The following is a 22,099-nucleotide window of genomic DNA, read 5'->3' as shown; positions in this document are numbered from 1 at the left end:
TACATGTCTAAGGCCCAGGACTGGGCAGTGTTTCGTTCTGCTGTGCATAAGGTCGCTATGAGTTGGTACCAACTTGATGGCACCTAACAACAGCAACAAGACTTCTGGTGTGGCACTGTAGGATAAGCACTCAACCACAGGTCAGTTTGAACCACAAAATTGGCTGTTCAAACTCACTAGCTGCTCCTCGGAAATCCTATCAAGGTTGAGTTGGGAGCAACTCATCAGCACCTTACAGTAGCAACAAGGCTTTCTGGTGTGGCTCTGCAGGATAATGCTCTGGACTGCAAAGTCCATTTGTAACTCAAGGTTGGGGGTTCAAACCCACCAGCTGCCCCAGGGGAACCCAAGACAGGGTCACTATGAGTCAGAACCAATTTCACAGCACTTACTATCAACAACAATGCTTTGAAACCTTGGCAGTGTATCAGCCCTGTTGCCCATATTAATAGAATATTTTAAGTAAATGAAGAGGAGGGAAACCACGGAAGAGGAAAAAGGGATTACTGTTGAGCTTTTTTTCTTCTTTTATTTCCTATTGAGTGGTAATTGTTGTCAGGAGCTAACTGGATTAAAGGTTAAAATGATGTAAGAAAGGCTCTGTTAACTGCTTAAAGAGAATAAATGTTAATTTCTCTCACATAACAATACAGAGACAGTATAGTGCTTGTTATCTGCATTACCATTTTATATAACTTCCATTTCTAGGTTGAACATGAGTACTCTAGTTTCACCAGCTAGGTGCATGAAAGAGGGTTGAGTGTGTGGAGTGGGTTTCAACTTATCGCGACCCTCTATAGGGTTTCCGAGAAGCACCTGGTGGGTTTGAACTGCCAACCTTTTAGTTAGTAGTTCAGTGTGGCTTTTATCACTTTGCCTTATTTTGTGAGTGAAAATCAAATCATTGGGACATTCTTAGCTGGGAAGAGAAGGCTAGGAAATACACTGTCTAGCAGGATAACCATCTGCCCAGGCAAAATTAGACAATTTTATAAAAGGAGAAACGGAGATTGGTGAAAAACTAGCATTTTTTTTTTGCTACATAAGAAAGCTGGAGAAGTGGTCTGTCACACACGGTGGCTCTATATGATAAGCATTGGATTGCGAATTGCAGGATCAGCCGTTCTAGCCCATCAACTTCTCTTTAGGAGAAAGATGAAGATTTCTGCTTCTGCAAATATGCACAGCCTTGGAAACCCTATAGAGGATTGCTATGAATCAGAACAGACTAAATGACACTTAAATACAATAGCATGTTGAAAACTCTGTTTAAGAATGGTCAAGATACAAGTATATCTTTTTTCGAAATGGTATTTTAGAACTTCATACTCAATTTGTGGCTGAGGTGTGCTATTTTAAGCACTTGGTTTATTTGGAAGAAGTCTTTCCCCTTCTGTTTGCCTTTGAAAACATAAATCATTAGTTTTGCAGAATTGGATTTTATTTTTTTAAACAGCCTTCTTGGTACAGTGGTTTAACACTGCTGCTAACCAAATGGTTGCCGTTCAAAATCACCAGCTATTCCATGGGAGAAAGATGTGGCAATCTACTTCCATAAACATTTATAACTTTGGAAACCCTATGGGACAATTCTACTGTGCCCTATAGGTTTGCCAGGAGTCAAAATAGATTCTTTGGCAATGAGTGTGTTTGCTTTTTGCCATGGTTTTGAATGTTACAAGGTGCCTGTTTTAAAAGAATAAAGACTGGATAAACTGAGTAATAGTTGTTTGATATATTTGTTTTAGTTGCACAGTTGAGTTTATGTTTGCAGTGTCTTATCCAGGTTTTGCTTTTTCTGCAGTTGTAACTATATGTATAAACTATGCATTTTAAGGATAGAAAATATGATTTTAGGACCTCATAGTACATGAAGGTAAAATGATTGTGCTCTTAAATTCACTCTGTGTATAGGCAAAACTTGCCTGATAAATTGTTGTTGTTAGATGTTAATAGGTCAGTTCCAACTCATAGCATCCCTGTGTGCAATAGAATGAAACACTGCTTGGTGTAATGTACCATCCTCACAATTGTTATGTTTGAGACCATTGTTGTTTTCACTGTGTGAATTCATCTTGTTGCGATCATCCTCGTTTTCTGTGATCTTCCACTTTACCAAGTATGATGTCCTTCTCTAGGGACTAATCCTTCTTGGCAAAATGTCCAAGGTACAATAGATGAAGTTTCACTGTTGTCTCTTCCAAGGAATAATATGACCATATTTCTAAAACAGATTGTTTGTTTTCTTGCAGCCTGTGGTACATTCAGTATTCTTCACCAAAACCATAATTCAAAGGCATCAATTTTTTGTTTTCTTATTCATTGTCCAGCTTTCACATACATACCATGGCTTGGGTCAGACACACCCTAGTCATCAAAGTGGTATCTTTGCTCTTTAACATTTTATATGTCCTTTGGTTTCTTGGCTGCTGTTTCCATGATTGTTGATTGTGGATTCAAGTAAAATAAATTTTTCACAACTTCGGTCTTTTCTCTATGTATCATGATGTTATTTGTTGATCAGGTTGTACAGACTTTTGTTTACATTGAGGTGCAACCTATAATGAAAACTATAGTCTTTGATCTTCTTAGGAAGTATTTCAAGCAAACAATATTGTGCCATCTGCATATCAGAGATGAGTTTTCCTCCAGTCCAAATTGATGTTGTGAATTTGATATAATGTTCTTCATTTTTCCAGCTTCTTTGATTATTTGCTCAGCATACAGATTGAATTGTTGTTGTTGTTGGTACCATCGAATTGGTACTGACTCATAATGACCCTATGCACAACAGAGCAAAACACTGCCCGGTCCTGGTCCAACCTCAATTGTTGCCACACTTGAACCCATTAATGCCGCCACTCTGCCAGTCCATCTCGCTGGGGGTGGGGGGTGTTGTCTTACTCTTTTTCTCTGACCTTACTGAACATGATATCCTTTTTCAGTGACTGGCCCCTCCTGACAATATGTCCGAACTGAATAAGTATGTTGAAAGGATGCAACTTTGACACATTTCTTCATTTTAAACCATGCAGATAACCCTTTTTTCTGTTCAAATGACTGGCTCTTGGTCTATGTACAGGTTCCTCATGAGTACTGTTAAGTGTTCTGGAATTTCCATTCTTCACAATGTTATACATAATTTGTTATGATCCATAGTTGAATGCCTTTGCATAGTCAATAAAGCACAAGTAAACATCTTTCTGGTATTCTCTTCTTTCAGTCAAAACCCATCTGATGCCAGCAATAATATTCATCCTTCTAAGTCTTCTTCTGGCTTGAGTTTCTGTCAGCTCCTTAATGATTTACTGCTGCAACTGCTTTTGCATTATCTTTAACAATATTTTACTTGCATGTGATATTAATGGTATTGTTTAATGATTTCTGCATTCTGTAGTGTCACCTTTTTTGGAATGGGCACAGATATGGATTTCTTCCATATTTCTTACAAATTTCTTGGGGCAGATGAGTAAGTGCCTCCAGTGCTGCATTAGTTTGTTAAAACATTGCAATTTATATTCCATCAATTCCTGGAGCCTTGTTTCTCCCTAATGCCTCAGTGCAGCTTGGACTTCTTTCAATATCCTCAGTTCTTGATTATATGCTGCCACTTGAAATAGTTGAATATCAACTAAGTCTTTTTGGTACAGTAACTCTGTATATACCTCCCATCTTCTTTTGAAACTTCATTCATTGTTTAATATTTTGCCCATAGAATCCTTCACTATTTCAAGGCAAGGCTTGAATTTTTTTTTGATGTTCTTTCAGTTCGAGTCATACTGAACATGTTCTTCGCTTTTGGTTTTCTGACTCCAGGTCTTTGTACATTTCATTATAATATTTTATTTTGTCGTCTTGAGCTGCCCTTTAAATTTTTCTTTTCAGCTCTTTTAATTAATCTGTTTTTGCTGTTGCTTTTCTATGTTCAAGAGCAAATCTTTTCTGATATCCACTTTGGTTGTTTCTTTATTTCTTAATGATCTTTTGCTGTCTTTTCTGTATGATGTTTTTGATGTCATTCCACAACTCTTCTGGTCTTTGATCCTTAGTGTGTAATGCATCAGATCTGTTCTTGAGATGATCTCTAAATTTAGGTGGGATATTCTCAGCATCATATTTAGCTTTCATTGAGTTTTAATTTTCTTCAGCTTCATTCTGAACCTGCATTTGAACAATTTATATTTCTTTCACAGTTGGTTCCTGGCCTTTTTTTGGGCTAATGATATGGAGCTTATTCACCATCTCCTTCTAAAGATGTAGTCAATTTGATTCCTATGTATTCCATCTGGCGAGGTCCGTTGTATAGTTATCTTTTATATTTCTGAAAAGATAATTTACATTGAGTAAGTTGTTGGTCTTGCAAAGTTCTATCATGTGATCTCCAGTATCATTTCTGTCACCAAAGCCATATTGTCCAACTACTGTTCTGTTTGTTTCCAACTTTCAAATTGCAATCACCAGTAATTATTGATGTATCTTGATTGCATGTTTGGTCAGTTTCAACATCTTTGTTGGCAGAATTCTTCAATTTCTTCATCATTGATTTTAGTGGTTGGTGCATCAATTTGAATAATAGTAGCATTAACTGAAAAAAAAGATATTCCTGGTAAAGGAAAATAACTTTGTTGTTAAGTGCTGTTGAGTTGGTTCCAACTCATATTGACCTTGTATAGGGTTTCCAAGGAAGAGCCTGGTGGGTTTGAACCTTATGGTTCACAGTCCAGTGCTTATTCTACAGTGCCCTTAAAACTTCAGAGGATTTCAGAGGGTACAAATAGCTGCCTGATAAAAAATTATGATTCTTGCAGTCATACTTCCCTGGGTTATATGCCTAATAAAGTATGTATTCCTTTAACATATAAACACTTTTGTTTTTGTAATTTTATATAGTTCTTGTTGTTGTTATGTGCTGTTAAGTCAGTTCTGATTCACAGCAACCCTGTATAGAGTTTCCGAGGAGCGACTGGTAAGTTTGAACTGCCGACCTGGTTGATCAAACCAACCTTGTGATCCAGTGCTTTATTCCACAGGGCCACATCAAGACTTCTATTTGTATAGTACTTTACATAAATATTCCAGGATTAAAAACTATTTTATTGATGTATCTGACAAATGCCACATTAAAAAAATAAATTATCTTCTAATTGGCTTTCATAAGACAACCATTAAAAGTATAATACCATTTTAGCTTCAGTAAATGTTTGCCTACTTTAGCTTCAGTAAATATTTGCTGAACTCCTTTGAATTTAGGTGGAAGTGCAAAAACAGATATTCTAATCCTGTTCTCTCTTGATTTTCCACAGATACCAAAGTAATAGTATAGTGGTTATAAGTCGGACTGCTAACGTCAAAGCCAGCAGTTCTAAACTACCAGCTTTTTTGTGGGAGAAAGATGAGGCTTTGTGCTCCTATAAAGATTTAACGCCTTGGAAACCCTATGCAGGGTCACTATGAATTGTAACCTACTTCACAGCATATCACTACTAGCACAATCCAAGTAACATAGTCAAAATATTGTTTATTTGACAAAGTACCCCCTGAATAAATTGTCAAAAAATTTGAAAAGCATATTGCATATGGAAAAAAAATTATAAATAGTAAATCAATTTTTTCTTAATTTCATTCTGGGCTTGTTGCTGTTAGGTGTCATGGAAGTGGTACCAACTCATAGTGACCCTATGCACAACAGAATGAAACACTGCCTGGTCTTGGGCCAACCTTAACAATCATTGCTACATTTGAGCCCATCCATGCTCCCACTGTGACAATCCATCTCATTGAGGATCTTCCTCTTTCTCTCCAACCCTCCGCTTTACCAAACATATCCTTCTCCAGTGACTGGTCTCTTCAGAAAATATGTCCGAAGTATGAAAGACGAAGTTTTGGCCATCCTGGCTTCCAAGGAGCATTCTGGCTGTACTTATTCCAATACAGATCTGTTAGTTCTTTTGGCAGTCCATGGTACTTTCAATATTCTCATCCAACACCATAACTCAAATGTGTCAATTCTTCTATGATGTTCCTTATACACTAACCAACTTTCTGGGGGAGGTGGTAGAAAAAGAAAACTGTAGAGTTAGAGGATATAAGAAAAACAACAACAACATAGTTGTTACAAATGAAGAATACGGACTTCAAAAACAGCAGTCACAACCCGAAAGTTAGAAATGCTCAGAACTGGCAGCATGAAAGAAAAGATGTGAATGCATATCTATATGTTGTTAAGTGCTGTCAAGTCAGTTCCGACCCATAGCGACCCTGTATAGGGTTTCCAAGGAGCAGCTAGTGAGCTTGAACCACCGACCTTGCAGTTGAAACGGCTTTGCAGTCTGGCACATTAATCCACAATGCCACACCAGGACTCCATGTGTATATACTTTTAAATTTTTTATGTATATGTACTTTTTAATTTTATATATTAGAAAGTATATATAAACAATTAACATATATACACATAATTTTTAGTTATATATGTATATATATTTTTTAAAAAGTTTTTATTGTGAATTGAGTGATCGTTTACATGGGAGAGCATCAGCTTCACATTTCGTTTCATTGCAATGATTACAATCCCTCTATGCATCATCATTCAACAGCATTGCTTCCAATCTCTCTCTTTTTTTTTTGGGTGTACACTGAAACAGTCAGGAATATATAACCATTCAGATAACCAAAGGGTATACCCTGGCCGCCAGCACACAGCCCCTCTCCCTCCTTGAGTCTAGAGTTCCCAGCCACTCCATCTCTTCCCATCATTTCTCTTGCCTCCATGTTGACATCACTGCTTCTAAGGATAGGATCCTGCACTCTACTCTTCTCTCTTGATGGTCCCAGGGTCATCCACTCCTGTCAACCGCTCCCCTCCTTTTGTTACAAAATCGTTACCTTTATATTTGCAACATTCACAATCAGTCCAGATAGCAATTTGAATATATATATATTTTATACACATGCTGGAGTTTCAAGATTTATAATGAACTCTGCTAACATCCACAGTTGAGTCATGCCATCTTGTCAGTATCTTCTCCCACCTTCTTTTCTGCAGACCCAGCAGGGCAAAAACATTTAGTGGAAGTTACAGACTATGGCTAGAAGAGACATTAGATAATTCACTATACCACACTCTCCAACTGTGGGATTTGCGACATGCTTATTCAAAATGTAAATAAAGCAAAATGTCACGTTGTCCTCTCAAAATCCTTCCTGTGACCAAGTTTGTGCCCGTTAAGATACTGTTTTGACCATATAAATTTGCTTAAGAATATTTCCAATTGTGTATCTTTGGTTTGATGTTTTATATTGTTGTTGTTGTTGTTGTTATGTGCCATATAGGATTTCCATGGAGTGGCTGATGAGCTTGAAGCACCAACTTTGTGCTTCAAACCCACCTTGCAGTCCAAGGCATTAACCCACAGTTCCACACCAGGAGTTTCTTTGGCCATTTTTTTTTTTTTTGCATCGATGTGTGGAATCTAGGTGTAGTGCTGTAGAATAAGCACTGAACTGCTAACTGCAAATTTGGTGGTTCAAACCTACCATCTGTTCCTTGGAAACCCTATATAGGGTTGCTAGGATTCTGACTCAACTGCACTTAAGAAGATGATACTGATTAAAATAGGAAGACCTTCCTATTGCCCAACTATATTTCATACGAAGTTTAAGAGTTCCATTTGGATGTTTTATAAAATGTTCTAATTTGTTTATTTATAATGATTTTTTACCTGTAATATCTCTGTGTGAAGACTCTCATGCTTCCCTGATGTTTCCATATTTGTCAGTATTCCTGATCTTTCAGGGAGTAATAGTCTCTGCTCTGTTTAAATCATGGGATTCCATAAACTACAGAAGAAATAGTTTGTTTCCTGTGAATATTTTGTGTGTATCCTTTCTATATTTGAAGTAAAGTTTTTATTCCCTGTCATAATGAATTAAAAAGCCATTTATATTTAAATCTCACATTTCTGGTGTGGTCATGAATAAAATTTAATAATTTTTGCTAAGAAGTGAATGGATGAAATGATGAAGTAAAAGAACTGAATTGAGAATTTACAAGGCTTGCCTGAGAAAACAAAGTAAAGTATTATAATGAAGTGTGCAATTTTCCTGGAGTTGAAAAACAGAAAGGAAAGAACATAACAATAATCAAGCCTCGCCTTGAAAGAGTAAAGGATTCTATGGGCAAAATATTGAACAATGCAGGAAGCATCAAAAGAAGATGGAAGGAATACACATGAGTCACTGAGTGGAAAAGAATTAGTCTATATTCAGCCAGTTCAGGAGGTAGCCTATAATGATATTAAAAGAAAAAGTCCAAGTTTCACTGAAGGCATTGGTGAAAAACTAGGCTCCAGGAATTGACAGAGGAGCCCTGGTAGGATAGTGGTTTACACATTGGGTTGCTAGCTGCACAGTCAGCAGTTTGAATCCACCAGTCGCTCTGTGAGAGATTGAGGAAGCTTTTGCTCCCATAAAGAGTTAAACCTTGGAAACCCTATACAGAGTTGCTAAGAGTTGTATCACCACCACCACCAGGAATTGATGAATACAAATTGAAAAGTTTCAACTAAATGATGTAGCTCTGGAATCACTCACTAGTTTATGACAAGAAATTTGGAAGTCAGCAATATCATAACTATAATGTGCAAGTAAAATTTTGTTCGAAATAATGCAGAAATGGTTGCAGCATTATATCAGCAGGAAGCTACCAGAAATTCAAGCTGGATTTCAGAAGAGGTCGTGGAAGGATTGTCAGTGCCGTTGTCAGATGGATCTTGGCTGAAAGCAGAGACCATCAGAATGATGTTTACTTGTGTTTTATTGACTATGCAAAGGCATTTGACTATGGATCATAACATTGCAAAGAATGGGAATTCCAGAACACTTAATTGTGCTCATGTAGAACCTTTACATAGACTTTAAGAGTCAGTCCTTTGAACACAGCAAAGAGATATTGAATGGTTTAAAATCAGGAAATGTGTAAACCAGGTTTGTAGCCTTTCATCATACTTACTCAATCTGTATGCTGAGCAAGTAGTCAAAGACGTTGAATGATATGAAGAAGAACATGGTTTTGGAACTAGAGGAAACTCTTCAACAATAACCTGCGATGTGCAAATGATATAACCTTGCTTGCTGAAACTTGAGGCACTTGCTAATGAAGATCAAAGACGACAGTCTTCTTTATGGGTTTAGCACCATTGTCAAGAAAATGAAAACTGTCACAACTGGACCAATGAACAACATCTTGATAAGTGGAAAAAATATTAAAGTTAAGGATTTCATTTTACTTGGATGCACAATCAGCCTTCATGGTGATGTTGTTGTTAAGTGCCGTTGAGTCGGTTCTGAATACCGACCCTGAACAGGGTTCTGAGGCTGTAAATCTTTACGGGAGCAGAAAGCCTCAGCTTTCTCCCTCAGAACAGCTGGTAGTTTTGAACTGCTGACCTTGCAGTTCGCAGCCTGATTCATAACCACTACGCTACCAGAGCTCCAGAAATCAGAGGACATCCATTGATTACATTGGGCAATTCTGCTCCAAAAGGCGTCTTTAAAGTGTTAAAGAGCAAAGATGTCACTTTTGAATACTTAGTTGGTGCACCTGGCCCAAGCTATGATATTTTCAATTGCCCTGTATGCATACGAAAGATGAATGGTGAATAAAGAAGGCAGATTAATAATTGATGCATTTGAATTGCTGTGTTGGCAAAGAATACTGAAAGTACCATGGACTCTTAAGAGAACAAACAGGCCTGTCTTGTAATAAGTATAGTCTCAGTAAGTAGAGGAAGATGCTTAACTAGATGGAGTGACACAGTAGCTGCAACAATGGTCTTTTTTTAAAAAAAAAGTTTTATTGTGAATTATGTGATAGTTTACATGGGAGAACATTGCAACAATGGTCTTAAACATAGCAATTGTGAGAATGGTTCAGGACTGGGTAGTGTTTTGTTCTGTTTTGCATAAGGCTGCTATGAATTGGAGCTGACTTGATGGCGCTTAACAACAACAACAAAATAGGAAAACATTATTAATAAAGTTATATAAACTATTTCATAAAAAATAAGGGGTTCAGGTATGGAGTGGTGCTCTGGGATAAGCACTAAACTGCTAACTGCTAGACTGGTGATTCAGACTCAGCAGCTGCTCCTTGGAAGCCCTATGCAGGCTCAGGAATCAGATGAGTCGGAACTCACTGGAAGACAATTAACAACAATACAAATGTTGTAGGACAAACTGGTCAGCCCTCTATTAAAATAATGCAAAGAGATTTATTGAGGAATAGACAATTCCTATTGGAGAAATGTAAGGAGCTCTGGTAGCGTAGTGGTTACGAATTGGGCTGCTAAACTCAGGGTCAGCAGTTCGAAACTACCAGCTGTTCCGCGGGAGAAAGATGAGGCTTTCTGCTCCCATAAAGATTTACAGCCTCGGAAACCCTGTACAGGGTCGCCATGTGTGGGAACCGACTCCACAGTACTTAATAACAACAACATTGGAGAAACATAGTCTAATAATGAAAATAAGTGCTCCAAAGGGTTATAAAGCAGAATGAGGTCTACATAAAGTGAAATGAAGTACTAACAGGCAACAGCTTTGAGTTGTTGATATTTACCAAGGTTCAACTGAGTTTTGCCAAAGCCACAAGATTTTAAAAGTTTGTCCTTGCATTCTGATTGGTTAATTTTGTAAGGTTTCCTGAGAACTATGTATGTTGAGGAGTCCTGGTGTGGCGCTGTGGGCTAATGCATCAGACTGCAAAGTCGTTTGAACTGCAAGGTCAGTGGTTCAAGCTCACCAGCTGCTCCTTGGAAATCCTATACAGGGTCGCTATGGGGCAGAATCAACTCGATGGCACTTAACAACAACAGTGTATGTTGAATTGAGAATATTGTGAATACTTTGTTTCCAGGAGCAGTTAGACCATAAGCTCAGCTACATTTCTAAGAACTGCAGCTTGTTTCTTTTTGAGTCTCCCTAGGATCATTGGTAGGTCCGCTGCATGTTGTCAAGTTAGCGTTTGTTGTTAAGTGCCATCAAGTTGGTTCGGGTCCATAGCGATCCTGTAGAGTGTTTCTGGGCAGCAGCTGGTGAGCTTGAACTGCCAACCTTAAGGTTCAAAGCGACTTTGCAGTCCAGTGGATTAACCCACAGTTCCGTACCAGGACTCTCAAGTTAACATAAGTGCCTTCATTTTTAGTTTTGTTCTTATATTCCCTCCTTTAAATAACACCAACAAGAGGGGGTGAAGGTAACATCACCCACATAGGAGTAACCTTTCTTCTTTGTGAAATCAACCTGATATGACTGCCTGATTCTTGCTAGCTCTTACAACCTCAGTCACTGTTCATAAAGTGTAGCTGGGTACCATATAGTTTACAGTTTCTTGTCATGTGATATTACTAGGTCTCATCCTCAGGGTGAGCTGGTTATTGAAGCAGACAGTAGTTTAGTGTTGAGTATAAGAACTCGAGTATATTGCCTGAGGGAGAATGGAAGAGTGGACTTAGAGATACATAATATGTGTATGCAGCGGAATTGTGGTGGAGTTACATAGGTGGAATAAGTATTTTATAGCACATTTGATTGTATCTAATAATTATTAAAAATTAAAATGGCTGTTCCAGTTTACAATAGTGAGTGCAGCCAAGAACCAGTTCTATCTGGTAACCAGCTAAAAAGGTATAGAGAAAAGGTGAGTCATTTTTAGGTGTATATACAACCAGATGGCCTTTTGGTGAATTTTCATAATGCCTTGCTCTGTTTTATTCACCCAAGTGCAAAAAGTGGCTCAAACTCCACTTACTGGTCAAAAATAAAATCTAAAACTACCCTATTTAATTTTAACGAGATTGTCTATGCATTTATGTTGAGCTGCCTTTCTGTTTGCAATATCATCAGTAATTTGACGAATGTTGTTGATGTTAGGTGCCATTGAGTTAGTACTGACTCCTAGAGAACCTATGCACAACATAACAAAAAAAGACTACAGGTGAGAAGTGGTAGTGGTGGTTGTGTGCCATGGAATTGGTTCTGACTCAGTGACCCTGCATAGGGTATCCGAGGCTGTAAATCTTTATGGAGCAGAAAGCCTATCTTTCTCCCACGGAGTGGCTGGTAGTTTCAAACTGCTGATCATGAGGTTAGCAGCCTGACTCATAACCACTACGCTTCCAGAGGTCTTTACAAGTAAGAAGTAATGCTAATAATGTAGGAGTAGCTACAATGATGAAGTCCATAAATTAAGTAAGACTCATGGACCTTGACCCTAGTCTTACTGAATTTATGGTCATGTTCCATGACCTTGTTGTTGTTGTTGTTATGTGCTGTGGAGTCGGTTCTGACTCATAGCGACCTTGTACAGGGTTTCCGTGGCTGTAAATCTTTACAGGAGCAGAACGCCTCATCTGTCTCCCACGGAACAGCTGGCAGTTTCGAACTGTTGACCCTGAAGGTAGCAGCCCGATTTGTAACTACTATACTATCAAAGCTCCTTTCCATGATTTTGGGACTATTTACCTCAGATGATGTCTGCTATTGGGAGTATTTTTTTCTCCAGAGATTTTATACGCCCATAGCGTAGTGGTTACGAATTGAGCTGTGAACCGCAAGGTCAGCAGTTCGAAACTACCAGCTGTTCCTTGGGAGAAAGATGAGGCTTTCTGCTCCTGTAAATATTTACAGCCTCGGAAACCCTGTACAGAGTCGCTATGAGTCAGAACTGACTTCACATAACAACAACAAAGATGTTTTGACATTCTTTAGTTGGGACAAATAGACCCAAGTTTTAACTCTTTGTAATCATTTTGGTTGTAAGTTGTTGTTGGCCCAAGATCACAACAACCAGCACATAATAACAACAAAGGTGTTTTAGCAGTCCAGTGCTTATCCTACAGTGCCACACCAGGAGTCAGGATATATTAAGTAATATACCAAGGTTATCAAATCTCTAAACACCTTAATAATAATAAAAATTCTGTAGGGAAATGATGTGACTTCCTCAGTTAAAACTATTGACTTTGATGTTAGATTGAAAGGAAGCAAGGTTGTTACCAATTTAGTAATTGAAATTTTCATAAAGCAGAAACAAATTTTTTGTGCCTTTCACGAAGTTTCAATGTTGTCAGGAGTTTATCACAGAACAGAGAGAAACAATATTTGAATTATTCAACTAAAGATCTTAAAGGTTAAAAGCAACTATTTCCAAAGTTATAGCTTACTTTTTGACTCAGAAACTTTTTCAGTTTTACCCTTGGCTTCAAGGAATATTGCAAAAAGAATAAAATAACTCATCAACTTAGTCATAAAGGAGAATTTAGTTATCTTAATAGTGAGAGACATTTCTTTCTTTTTTATGTTACTTGACATTCAAGTTCTTAGCTTTCGAGGTCTAACTCTGTTTCGCTGACCCTCCACCTTATCACACATGATGTTCTTCTCATGGGACTGGTATCTCCTGATAACATATCCAAAGTAAGAGCATATATACTTTAGTTGTTGTTGTTAAGTGCCATCAAGTCGGTTCCGACCCATAGAGACCCTGAACAGGGTTTCCGAGGCTGTAAATCTTTATGGGAGCAGAAACCCTCATCTTTCTCCTGTAGAGCAGCTTGTAGTTTCGAGCTGCTGACCTTGTGGTTCACAACCCGATTTGTAACCACTATACTATACTTCAGTAGTAATTTCTATTAAGTAAACAGTTGTTAAGTGCCATCGAGTCAGTTCATACTCATAGCAACCACGTGTAGGGTTCCCAAGGGCAGCTGGTGAGTTTGAACCATAAGCTACCTATTTGATCATATATAATAAAATACAATTTTTGTGTTTAAATTCCATTGAGTTGGTTCTGACTCAGTGACCCTGTGTAGTATTTCCTGGAAGTAGTTGGTGCATTAAACCACTGGCCCTGTGGTCAGCAGTCTAGTACTTATCCTACAGTGACACAGCAAGACTCCAAAACATAATTACACTGAAGTAAATTTGTTTAAATGGTATATATTGCCATTTAAATTTTTTTTTTACCATTTCTTATATTTATTTTCAGTTTAAGCTTTTATTTGTCTGTAAGTGTTTTGGTTTTTTTCCCCTTATGTTGTGATCCACGTAATTTCTGGAAACTGTATCAAGACAGCATTTTTCTTATTTTGTTGTTGTTGTTGTTAAGTGCCTTCAAGTTGATTCCAGCCCATAGTGACCCTGTACAGGGTTTCTGAGGCTGTAACTTTTTACAGGAGCAGAAAGCCTCGTCTTTCTCTGTGGAACAGCTGGTAATTTCAAACTGCTGATATTGAGGTTTGCAGACGTATTCTCATCACTACGCTGCCAGAGCTTCTTTGGCGAGGGGCACTTTAAAATATTCTTTGTAGTAGTGTGGGTCTCAGGCCCATTATTAAATTAAAATCACCTTATCTCAGTCATTTACATCTTTAAGTTGTTCTGGGTATTTTAGGACTCCTGGTGTGGCCCTGTAGGATCAGCACTGGTCAGTGGTTCAAACCCATCAGCTGCTCATTGTAACAAACTTGACCAACAACAACAACAACAGGTATTTTGAAAGACAAAATGTAACAATTCATTTTCTTTTACTCCCCTCCCTTTTTTAGTAAACACTTTAGTCTTTTTATCATTCTGGAATTCAAAATTATTTAGTTATCCTAAATAAATCACATTTCATATAATGTCTAGTTTGTTGCATAAAAAGATTTTGGATGTAAGATTTTCCTTTCTGTGTTGATATAAACATGAAACCTTTGTTAGAATGAATTTATTTTCATTAATTTTCTGGGAATACTAAAAATCCACTACTGTCAAATTGATTCTGACTCATAGTGATTCTGGTTACATTATTGTTAAGTGTCGTCAAGTGGTTTCAGACTCATAGCACCCTGTGTAGGATTTCTGAGGAGTGGCTAGTAAGCTTAAATCACTGACCTTGCAGTTCAAAGTGACCTGGTAGTCCAGCACATTAACCCACAGTGCTACACCAGGACTCCCCTGGTTATATTAGGACTATTTAATTTATAAGAAAGGAGTTCTGGTAGCGTAGTGGTTACGAATTGGGCTGCTAACCTAACTAAGGGTCAGTAGTTTGAAACTACCAGCTGTTCCGCTGGAGAAAGATGAGGCTTTCTGCGCCTGTAAAGATTTACAGCCTCGGAAACCCTGTACAGTTTCAGAACTGACTCCTCGGCACATAACAACAATTTATATGTGGCTTATTTGTCATTAAACTAGTTAGAATCAGTTCTTTGAAGAAACATTATAATTGATTGAAAATTACTACATTTTTATAACCTTGTCTTTTACATGCTTTATAGGATCCTTTAGAGAAACAATTTAGAATGTTTGCTTTTTTTAAGGCTTTGTTATTTTAATTAAAATAAAAGAAAGTCACCCTTTTTAGTATATCTTTCAAAGGTGAATTTAAATAAGTTTTTCCCCCCTTCAGTGTAGCTATTGATAGCTTAACATAATATAGCTACAAGGATCAGTTTTTCAAAGAATTAAAATGGTTTAAAATTAAGAAAGGTATGTGATAGGGTTGTATTCTTTCACCATACTTATTCAACCTGTATGCTGAGCAAATAATCTAAGAAGCTGGGTTCTATGAAGAAAAATGTGGCATTAGAATTGGAGGAAGACTCATTAACAACCTGCGATATGCAGATGATACAACCTTGCTTGCTGAAAGTGAAGAGGAACTTAAAGTATTTACTGATGAAGATCAAAGACCATAGCGCCCTCCCTACCTCCCACCTCTGGTAGCCAACAAAGAAAAATATTTTTTCTTTCTTTAAGTATGGGTGTATTTTCTTAAGCTGCACATTTTTAATGTTTCCATGTTCTTACTCGATTTTCATTTTCTTGATATGTTGTGAAGTATTAATTTGCTTTGCGGTTACCCTATAGTCTATTACCTTTTTACTTTATTTAAAACAGTCTATTTTATCCTGCAATCTTTCTGACCTTATCACTTGGATCTCGGTTCCTATACTTTTACCTTCTTTCACATTGTAATTGTTTTGATCATAGATTGACCTCCCAGATCCTCTGAATTCATTCTTGTAATTATGTTCTGTTCTTGACTCTTCCATCTGTCAATTGAGTTCCAGTGGTGTTGCCATGTATGCCAATCTCTGGTTGTTGTCTGTTCTTGTTGGTTCTCAGCCCACAGAACTCCCTTTAGGATGTTTTGAAGCGCTGGCTTAGCTTTGACAAAGTCTCTTAGCTTCTGTTTATCCTGGAATGTTTTTAATACACCATCGTATTTGATTGACAACTTTGCTGGGTAGATGATTCTTGGTTGGCAATTTTTTTTCTTTCAGAGTTTTATATGTATCTACTCCTTGCCTTGCCTTCATGGTTTCTGCTGAGAGAGCAGAGCTTAATCTGATTTGCTTGCCTTTGTAAGTAACACTTCTGTTTGTTAAGTATGTTTGCCTCCTATTTACAGTTTTGCCTTTTGATTTAAATTGAGGAAGATTTGTAAACTTTATCGCCTAGCCTTTCTGTTGAGTTTCCCATATTTTTCTATCTTGTTCTTAATTTCTGTTTACTCTGAATACTCTTTGCCTATCTTTTTCTTGCAATAGTAGTACATAAATAGGGTACTTTAAGGAATTCAAGCTAGACTCATAAGAGAATGTGGAAGAACTAGGGTTATCATTGCTGACATCAGAAGGATCTCAACTGAAAGTAGAGTACACAAGAAAGATGTATATTTGTGTTTTATCAACTATGCAGATCATTACAATTTGTGGATAACATTGGGAAGAATAGGCATTCCAGAACACCTAATTGTACTCATGAGGAATCTGTACACAGACCAAGATTCAGTCGTTCTAACAGAACAAGGGATAATGAATAATATTTTAAATCAGAAAAGGTTTGTGTCAGGGTAATATCCTTTCACCATATTCATTCTATCTGTATGTTGAGCACATAATCCGAGAAGGTGGATTATATGAAGAAGAATGTGATGGAATCAAGATTGGAGGAAAACTAACAACCTGTGGTATGCAGATGATACATCTTTGCTTGCTGGAAGTGAAGAGGACTTAAGATACTTACTGATGAAAATCAAAGACTACAGCTTTCAATATGAGTTGTCCCTCTATGTAAAGAAAACAAAAATCCTCACCACTGGACCAATAAATAACGTCATGATAAATGGAGAAAAGATTGATGTTGTCAAAGACTTCATTTTGCTTCTATCCACAAGCAACACTCATGGAAGTGGCAGTCAAGAAATCAAAGATGTACTATGTTAGACAAATCTGTTCCAAAAGATCTTTTTATAGTGTTCAGAATAGTTTGAGAAACTATTATGTGCCTGACACAAGCCATGGTGTTTTGAATGGCCTAATATGCTTGTGAAAGTTGGACATTGAATGAGGAGGACCGTAAAAGAATGAATACATTGGAATTAAGGTATTGGGGAAGAATAATGAAAGTACCATGGAGTGTCAGAACAAACACATCTGTATTGAAAGAGAAATACAGCTAGAATTTTAAGAAGCGAGGATGGGGAGACTTCATCGTCTCTGGTGCTTTTCAATTTTTTTTTAAATGCTCTGTTTTGTTTTTTTATTCTAAGGAATGGAGTCTTTTTTCAGAGACAGATAATTAGCTCATAGAGTTTATACTTAAGACATTTATGGCTACTTGACTAGAGGTTTCAGAGGCTGCTATACAGTCCGTTAGTCTAAACTTATGTTAAGTATGAACATTTTCCTAATAATACTCTGATGTCATATCTCATTTGTCTCCCTCTTTAAGAAATGCATAGTCTTATTTTAAATAGCTTAAAAGCCTGTACTAAATTACAGAGTTTGCTTATGTGTAGAGGTACTCTTGTTAACTTGCATTCAAAATGGTATGGCCAGTGGAAAAGCAAGCATTATAAAATATGAATGCTACCCTTGCCAACATATATTGAGCTATTTTTTCCTCAAAAAAAAAGCTAGTCCAGAGAAAGATATCTTTCTATAAAGATTTATCATTTCTAAATCACAGTGAAAGGAACTTGTACAGTAATATGCCAATTTGTGTGTTTCTGTTACATACCTTACAACAGGCCAACACGTGGGGTGTATAAGTTCTGCAAAATCATTTTGTCTGGGCATGCCAAGGCAGTGGCAATTCCAGCCATCACATTGTTATTGTTAAGTGCTGTCCAGTCTGTACCAACTCAATAGCTACCCTGTATAGGGTTTCTTAGGAGCGGCTCATGGGCTTGAATTGCCAACCTTGAGGATTTGCAGTCCAGTGCTGATCCTACACCACCATCCCAGGAGTCATCATATTAGGGGTGAGTTAATTAAATATTTGACTAAATACAGTTGGCTACTTTGTAAGTTGATAATTTTATATGGCTCACAAATGATGTTATAAATTTTGGCAGAAAAAAGGTTCTCCACCCTTGCCTTAAAGATGCCTTGCTGAAAATTGGTATATAACACAGCAGTTCGACACTGGAAAAATGTAATATTCTAGTGACAATAGTGAGGTTGATTGTTAAGAACATGTTAAACTCATTGCGTATTAATGGTTGTTGTTAAGTGCCATCAAGTTGGTTTTGACTCATAGCGACTCTATAGGGTTTCCAAGGAGTGGGTGATGAGTTTGAACTGCCATCCTTACTGTTCAAACCAACCTTGCGGTTGATTGCTTATCCTACATTACCTTACCTGGACTCCATTATAAATGATTACATCTTACTTATTTATATAGAAAATTGGTTCAATAACAGAAATGGAGAATAGCAGCTGGAAATGTATCTCACTCTATGTTCAGAGATAAAAGGGTTAGCCATTCTTTTCTGCAGATAAATCCTTTTTTGTTTTGAAATCTGATGGCAATTAAAGCTTGGCATTTTTTAGTACGAGCAGGATGCTGAAGGCCATCACAGTGCAGCATGCTGCAACATAAAGACTCTTTCATTCACCAATTCTGGCACACTTCCCAAAATATACCCAACAATCCAGTTTTATTTCTATCCAGGATGTTGGGTATCAAGGATTGGATATAATTACAGGTACATATAAGCAGCAAGATTACAGTCAACAGACACTTAAAATGAAAATGGCAGACATAGTGAAATTGGTGAAGCCCCAGCCACGTCGCCCTTCTGGACCCAAGACGAAAAAGCCATTTCTTGTACTTAGAACATATTATTTGAAAGGGACCAGTCCCTGTAAAAGAACATCATGCTTAGAAAAGTGGAGGTCAAAAAAAAAAAAAGAGGGAGAACCCTGACAAGGTGGATTGACATGGTGGTAGCAACAAGGGACTGACACATAGCAACAAATGTGAGGCTGGAGCAGGAGTGGGCAGTGTTTCATTCTGCTGGGCCATAGGGTCACTGTGAGTCAGAACCCACTTGACGGCATCTGACAACAATAGCAATACTATTCTCAAATTGGGAATGTAGCAATTTTTGTTATTTGTGGGTATTAATGATTTGGTATTTTAATGATCTTGCATAATGTCCCTCTCTCCCCTCCCTGCCAATATTGGTTTGCCTTCCATATTGGAGATTCAACCCAAGTTACCTTCCTTTTTTTATTGATTGACTACATAATGTGATGTGGGAAATGAACAATATGATTGTAGTATCTGAATTTGCCAGTTTTGAACTTCACAATAAGCTGGTCTGGGCAGACCATTTTGGGTGAACACCACCAAGACCTTAAAGCCTTTTTTTTTTTTTTGATTAGTCAGATACCCCCAGAGAAAAGTCTTCCTTTTCATACGTGTGGAGAATAAGAGTCTGCTTGCCAATATATGGGAGATTAATGGAGAAGGAGTACAAGTCTGCAGTCAGCAGTCATTTCTTTTCTTTTTGCTGTGTATGATAACTCACTTTTTAACCTATGGTTCTGATTTTCAGACTTTACTAGTGTTGGAGAGACCAGGTATTCAGTCAAATATGTTTGCAGAGGGCTTCTAGGATATCATTGCTTCTGAGTCTCTACTATTCCCTTTATAGCAATATCTTCCTACTGTATGCCACTGTCTCCCATTTCTCAAGGTTCTTCGAGGTTGTATGTCCTTTGAGGATTCTGCCATGTAAATCTGGATCATTCGTAATTTGCCCTTGCTGAAATTTGGAATTTGGGATTTTGCATACTGGTCTTACTTATTTTCCAGCATCCAAACTATGGAGTCCTGGTGTGACACAGTGGGTGAATGTGCTGGACTGCAAAGTTGGTTTGAACTGCAAGGTTGGCAGTTCAAGCTCACCAGCCGCTCCTCGGAAACCCTTTATAGGGTTGCTGTAGGTTGAAACCTACTCAGCAGCTCTTAACAGCAGCAGCAACATCCAAACTATAATTTGCACATGCAGAGTTTCTGAATAGTGGAATATATTGAATATATAGTAGTTGAGTAGATTTACTTCCATTCACTTATTTTTACATTACTGTTTTTGTGAGCCCTGACAAATGCTTACTTTCTTTAGTCATAAAACTGTGAGATTATAGCATTTATACTGCTTACTTTACATGGTCACTATAAAAGTGAAATTAACCCTCCCCCCAAAAAAAACAAAACAAAACAAACCGTGAGAGTGCTAGTTTTTAATTAGAAAAAGATAAACTGTTGAACAATCATAGAAAATATTTATATAACATTAGAAATGACTTCTAAATATGTACGCTTTACGAAGAAATAATGCTCGAGCTCATTACAAATGATCCTATCTAAAACAGATTTCTTATATTCTGTGACATGCACTCAATTTGTTTTCTACTTTCTTAGGAATAGTGTTACAATTTCTAAGTAGATTTCAGCTATCCTAAGCACATAGTAGAAGGAGCTCTGGTAGTGTAGTGGTTACGAATCCGGCTGCGAACCTTAAGATCAGCAGTTTGAAACTACCAGCTGTTCTGAGGGAGAAAGATGAGGCTTTCTGCTCCCATAAAGATTTACATCCTCGGAGACCCTGTACAGGGTCGCTATGTGTCAGAACCGACTCCACGGCATATAACAACAACAACAGCAAAGCACATAGTGGAAGGAGCTCTGGTAGTGTAGTGGTTACAAATTGGGCTGCAAACCTTAAGGTCAGCAGTTCAAAACTACCAGCTGTTCCATGGTAGAAAGATGAGGCTTTCAGTTCCTGTAAAGATTTACAGCCTCGGAAACCCTGTACAGAGTCTAAACCGACTCCACGGCACATAACCACCACCACCAAGCATATAGTGGAGTTCTGGTGTGGAGCTGTGTGATAAAACACTGGCGGTCAGTTTGAACCACAAAGTCGGCAATTCAAACTCATCAACTGCTGCTCCTTGGAAACCCCATACAAGGTGGCTTTGAGTCAGAACCATCTCGATGGCACTTCACAACAATAAGTACTTAGTATCCTGATGTGGCCCTGTGGGTTAATGCGTCAGACTGCAAAGTTGTTTGAACTACAAGTTCGGTGGTTCAAGCTCACCAGCTGCTCCTTGGAAACCCTATACAGGGTTGCTATGTATCGGAATTGACTCAGTGGCACTTAACAACAACAACAACTCCTCTGTGGTCTCCAGTGAATAAAGGAGACTGTAGAAGAATCAATGCATTTGAGTTACAGTGTTGGAGGAGAATATTGAAAGTGCCACGGATTGCTAAAAGAACAAACATATCTGTGTTGGAAGAAGTACAGCCAGAGTGCTCCATGGAAGCCAGTATGGCCAGACTTCGTCTTTCATACTTTGGACATGTTATCAGAAGGGACCAGTCACTAGAGGAGGACATTATGACATTTACATGTTTGATAAAGTGGAGAGTCGGAGAAAAAGAGGAAGCCCTACAGCGAGATAGATTGGCACAGTGGCTGAAGCGATGGGCTAATGTGTAGAAACGATTGTGAGGTTGGCCCAGGACCGGGCAGTGTTTTGTTCTGTTTTGTATTAGAGTCACCATGTGTTGGTACAGATTTGATGGTACCTAACAACAACATCAACAATTTCCTCTTTATTCTTAAGTGCCTTTGACTCAATTCCAACTCATAGCAACCATGTATAGGGTTTTCAAGGAGCATTTGGTGAGTTTGAACTGTTGATGACCTTGTGGTTCAAACTGACCTTGCAGCTCGGTATTTTATCCCACA

General features: G+C 37.8%; 1 pseudogene; it reads right to left on the bottom strand.

Annotated features, from left to right (window-relative positions):
- LOC102822972 overlaps positions 1 to 22,099 on the bottom strand; it is a 76,244-nt pseudogene that overhangs the window by 7,316 nt on the left and 46,829 nt on the right.

Source organism: Chrysochloris asiatica, unplaced genomic scaffold (genome assembly GCF_000296735.1).
Source record: "Chrysochloris asiatica unplaced genomic scaffold, ChrAsi1.0 scaffold00086, whole genome shotgun sequence".
Classification (NCBI taxonomy): domain Eukaryota; kingdom Metazoa; phylum Chordata; class Mammalia; order Afrosoricida; family Chrysochloridae; genus Chrysochloris; species Chrysochloris asiatica.
Note: the sequence above shows the minus strand (reverse complement) of the source record. Positions and strands in the feature narration are given on the sequence as shown.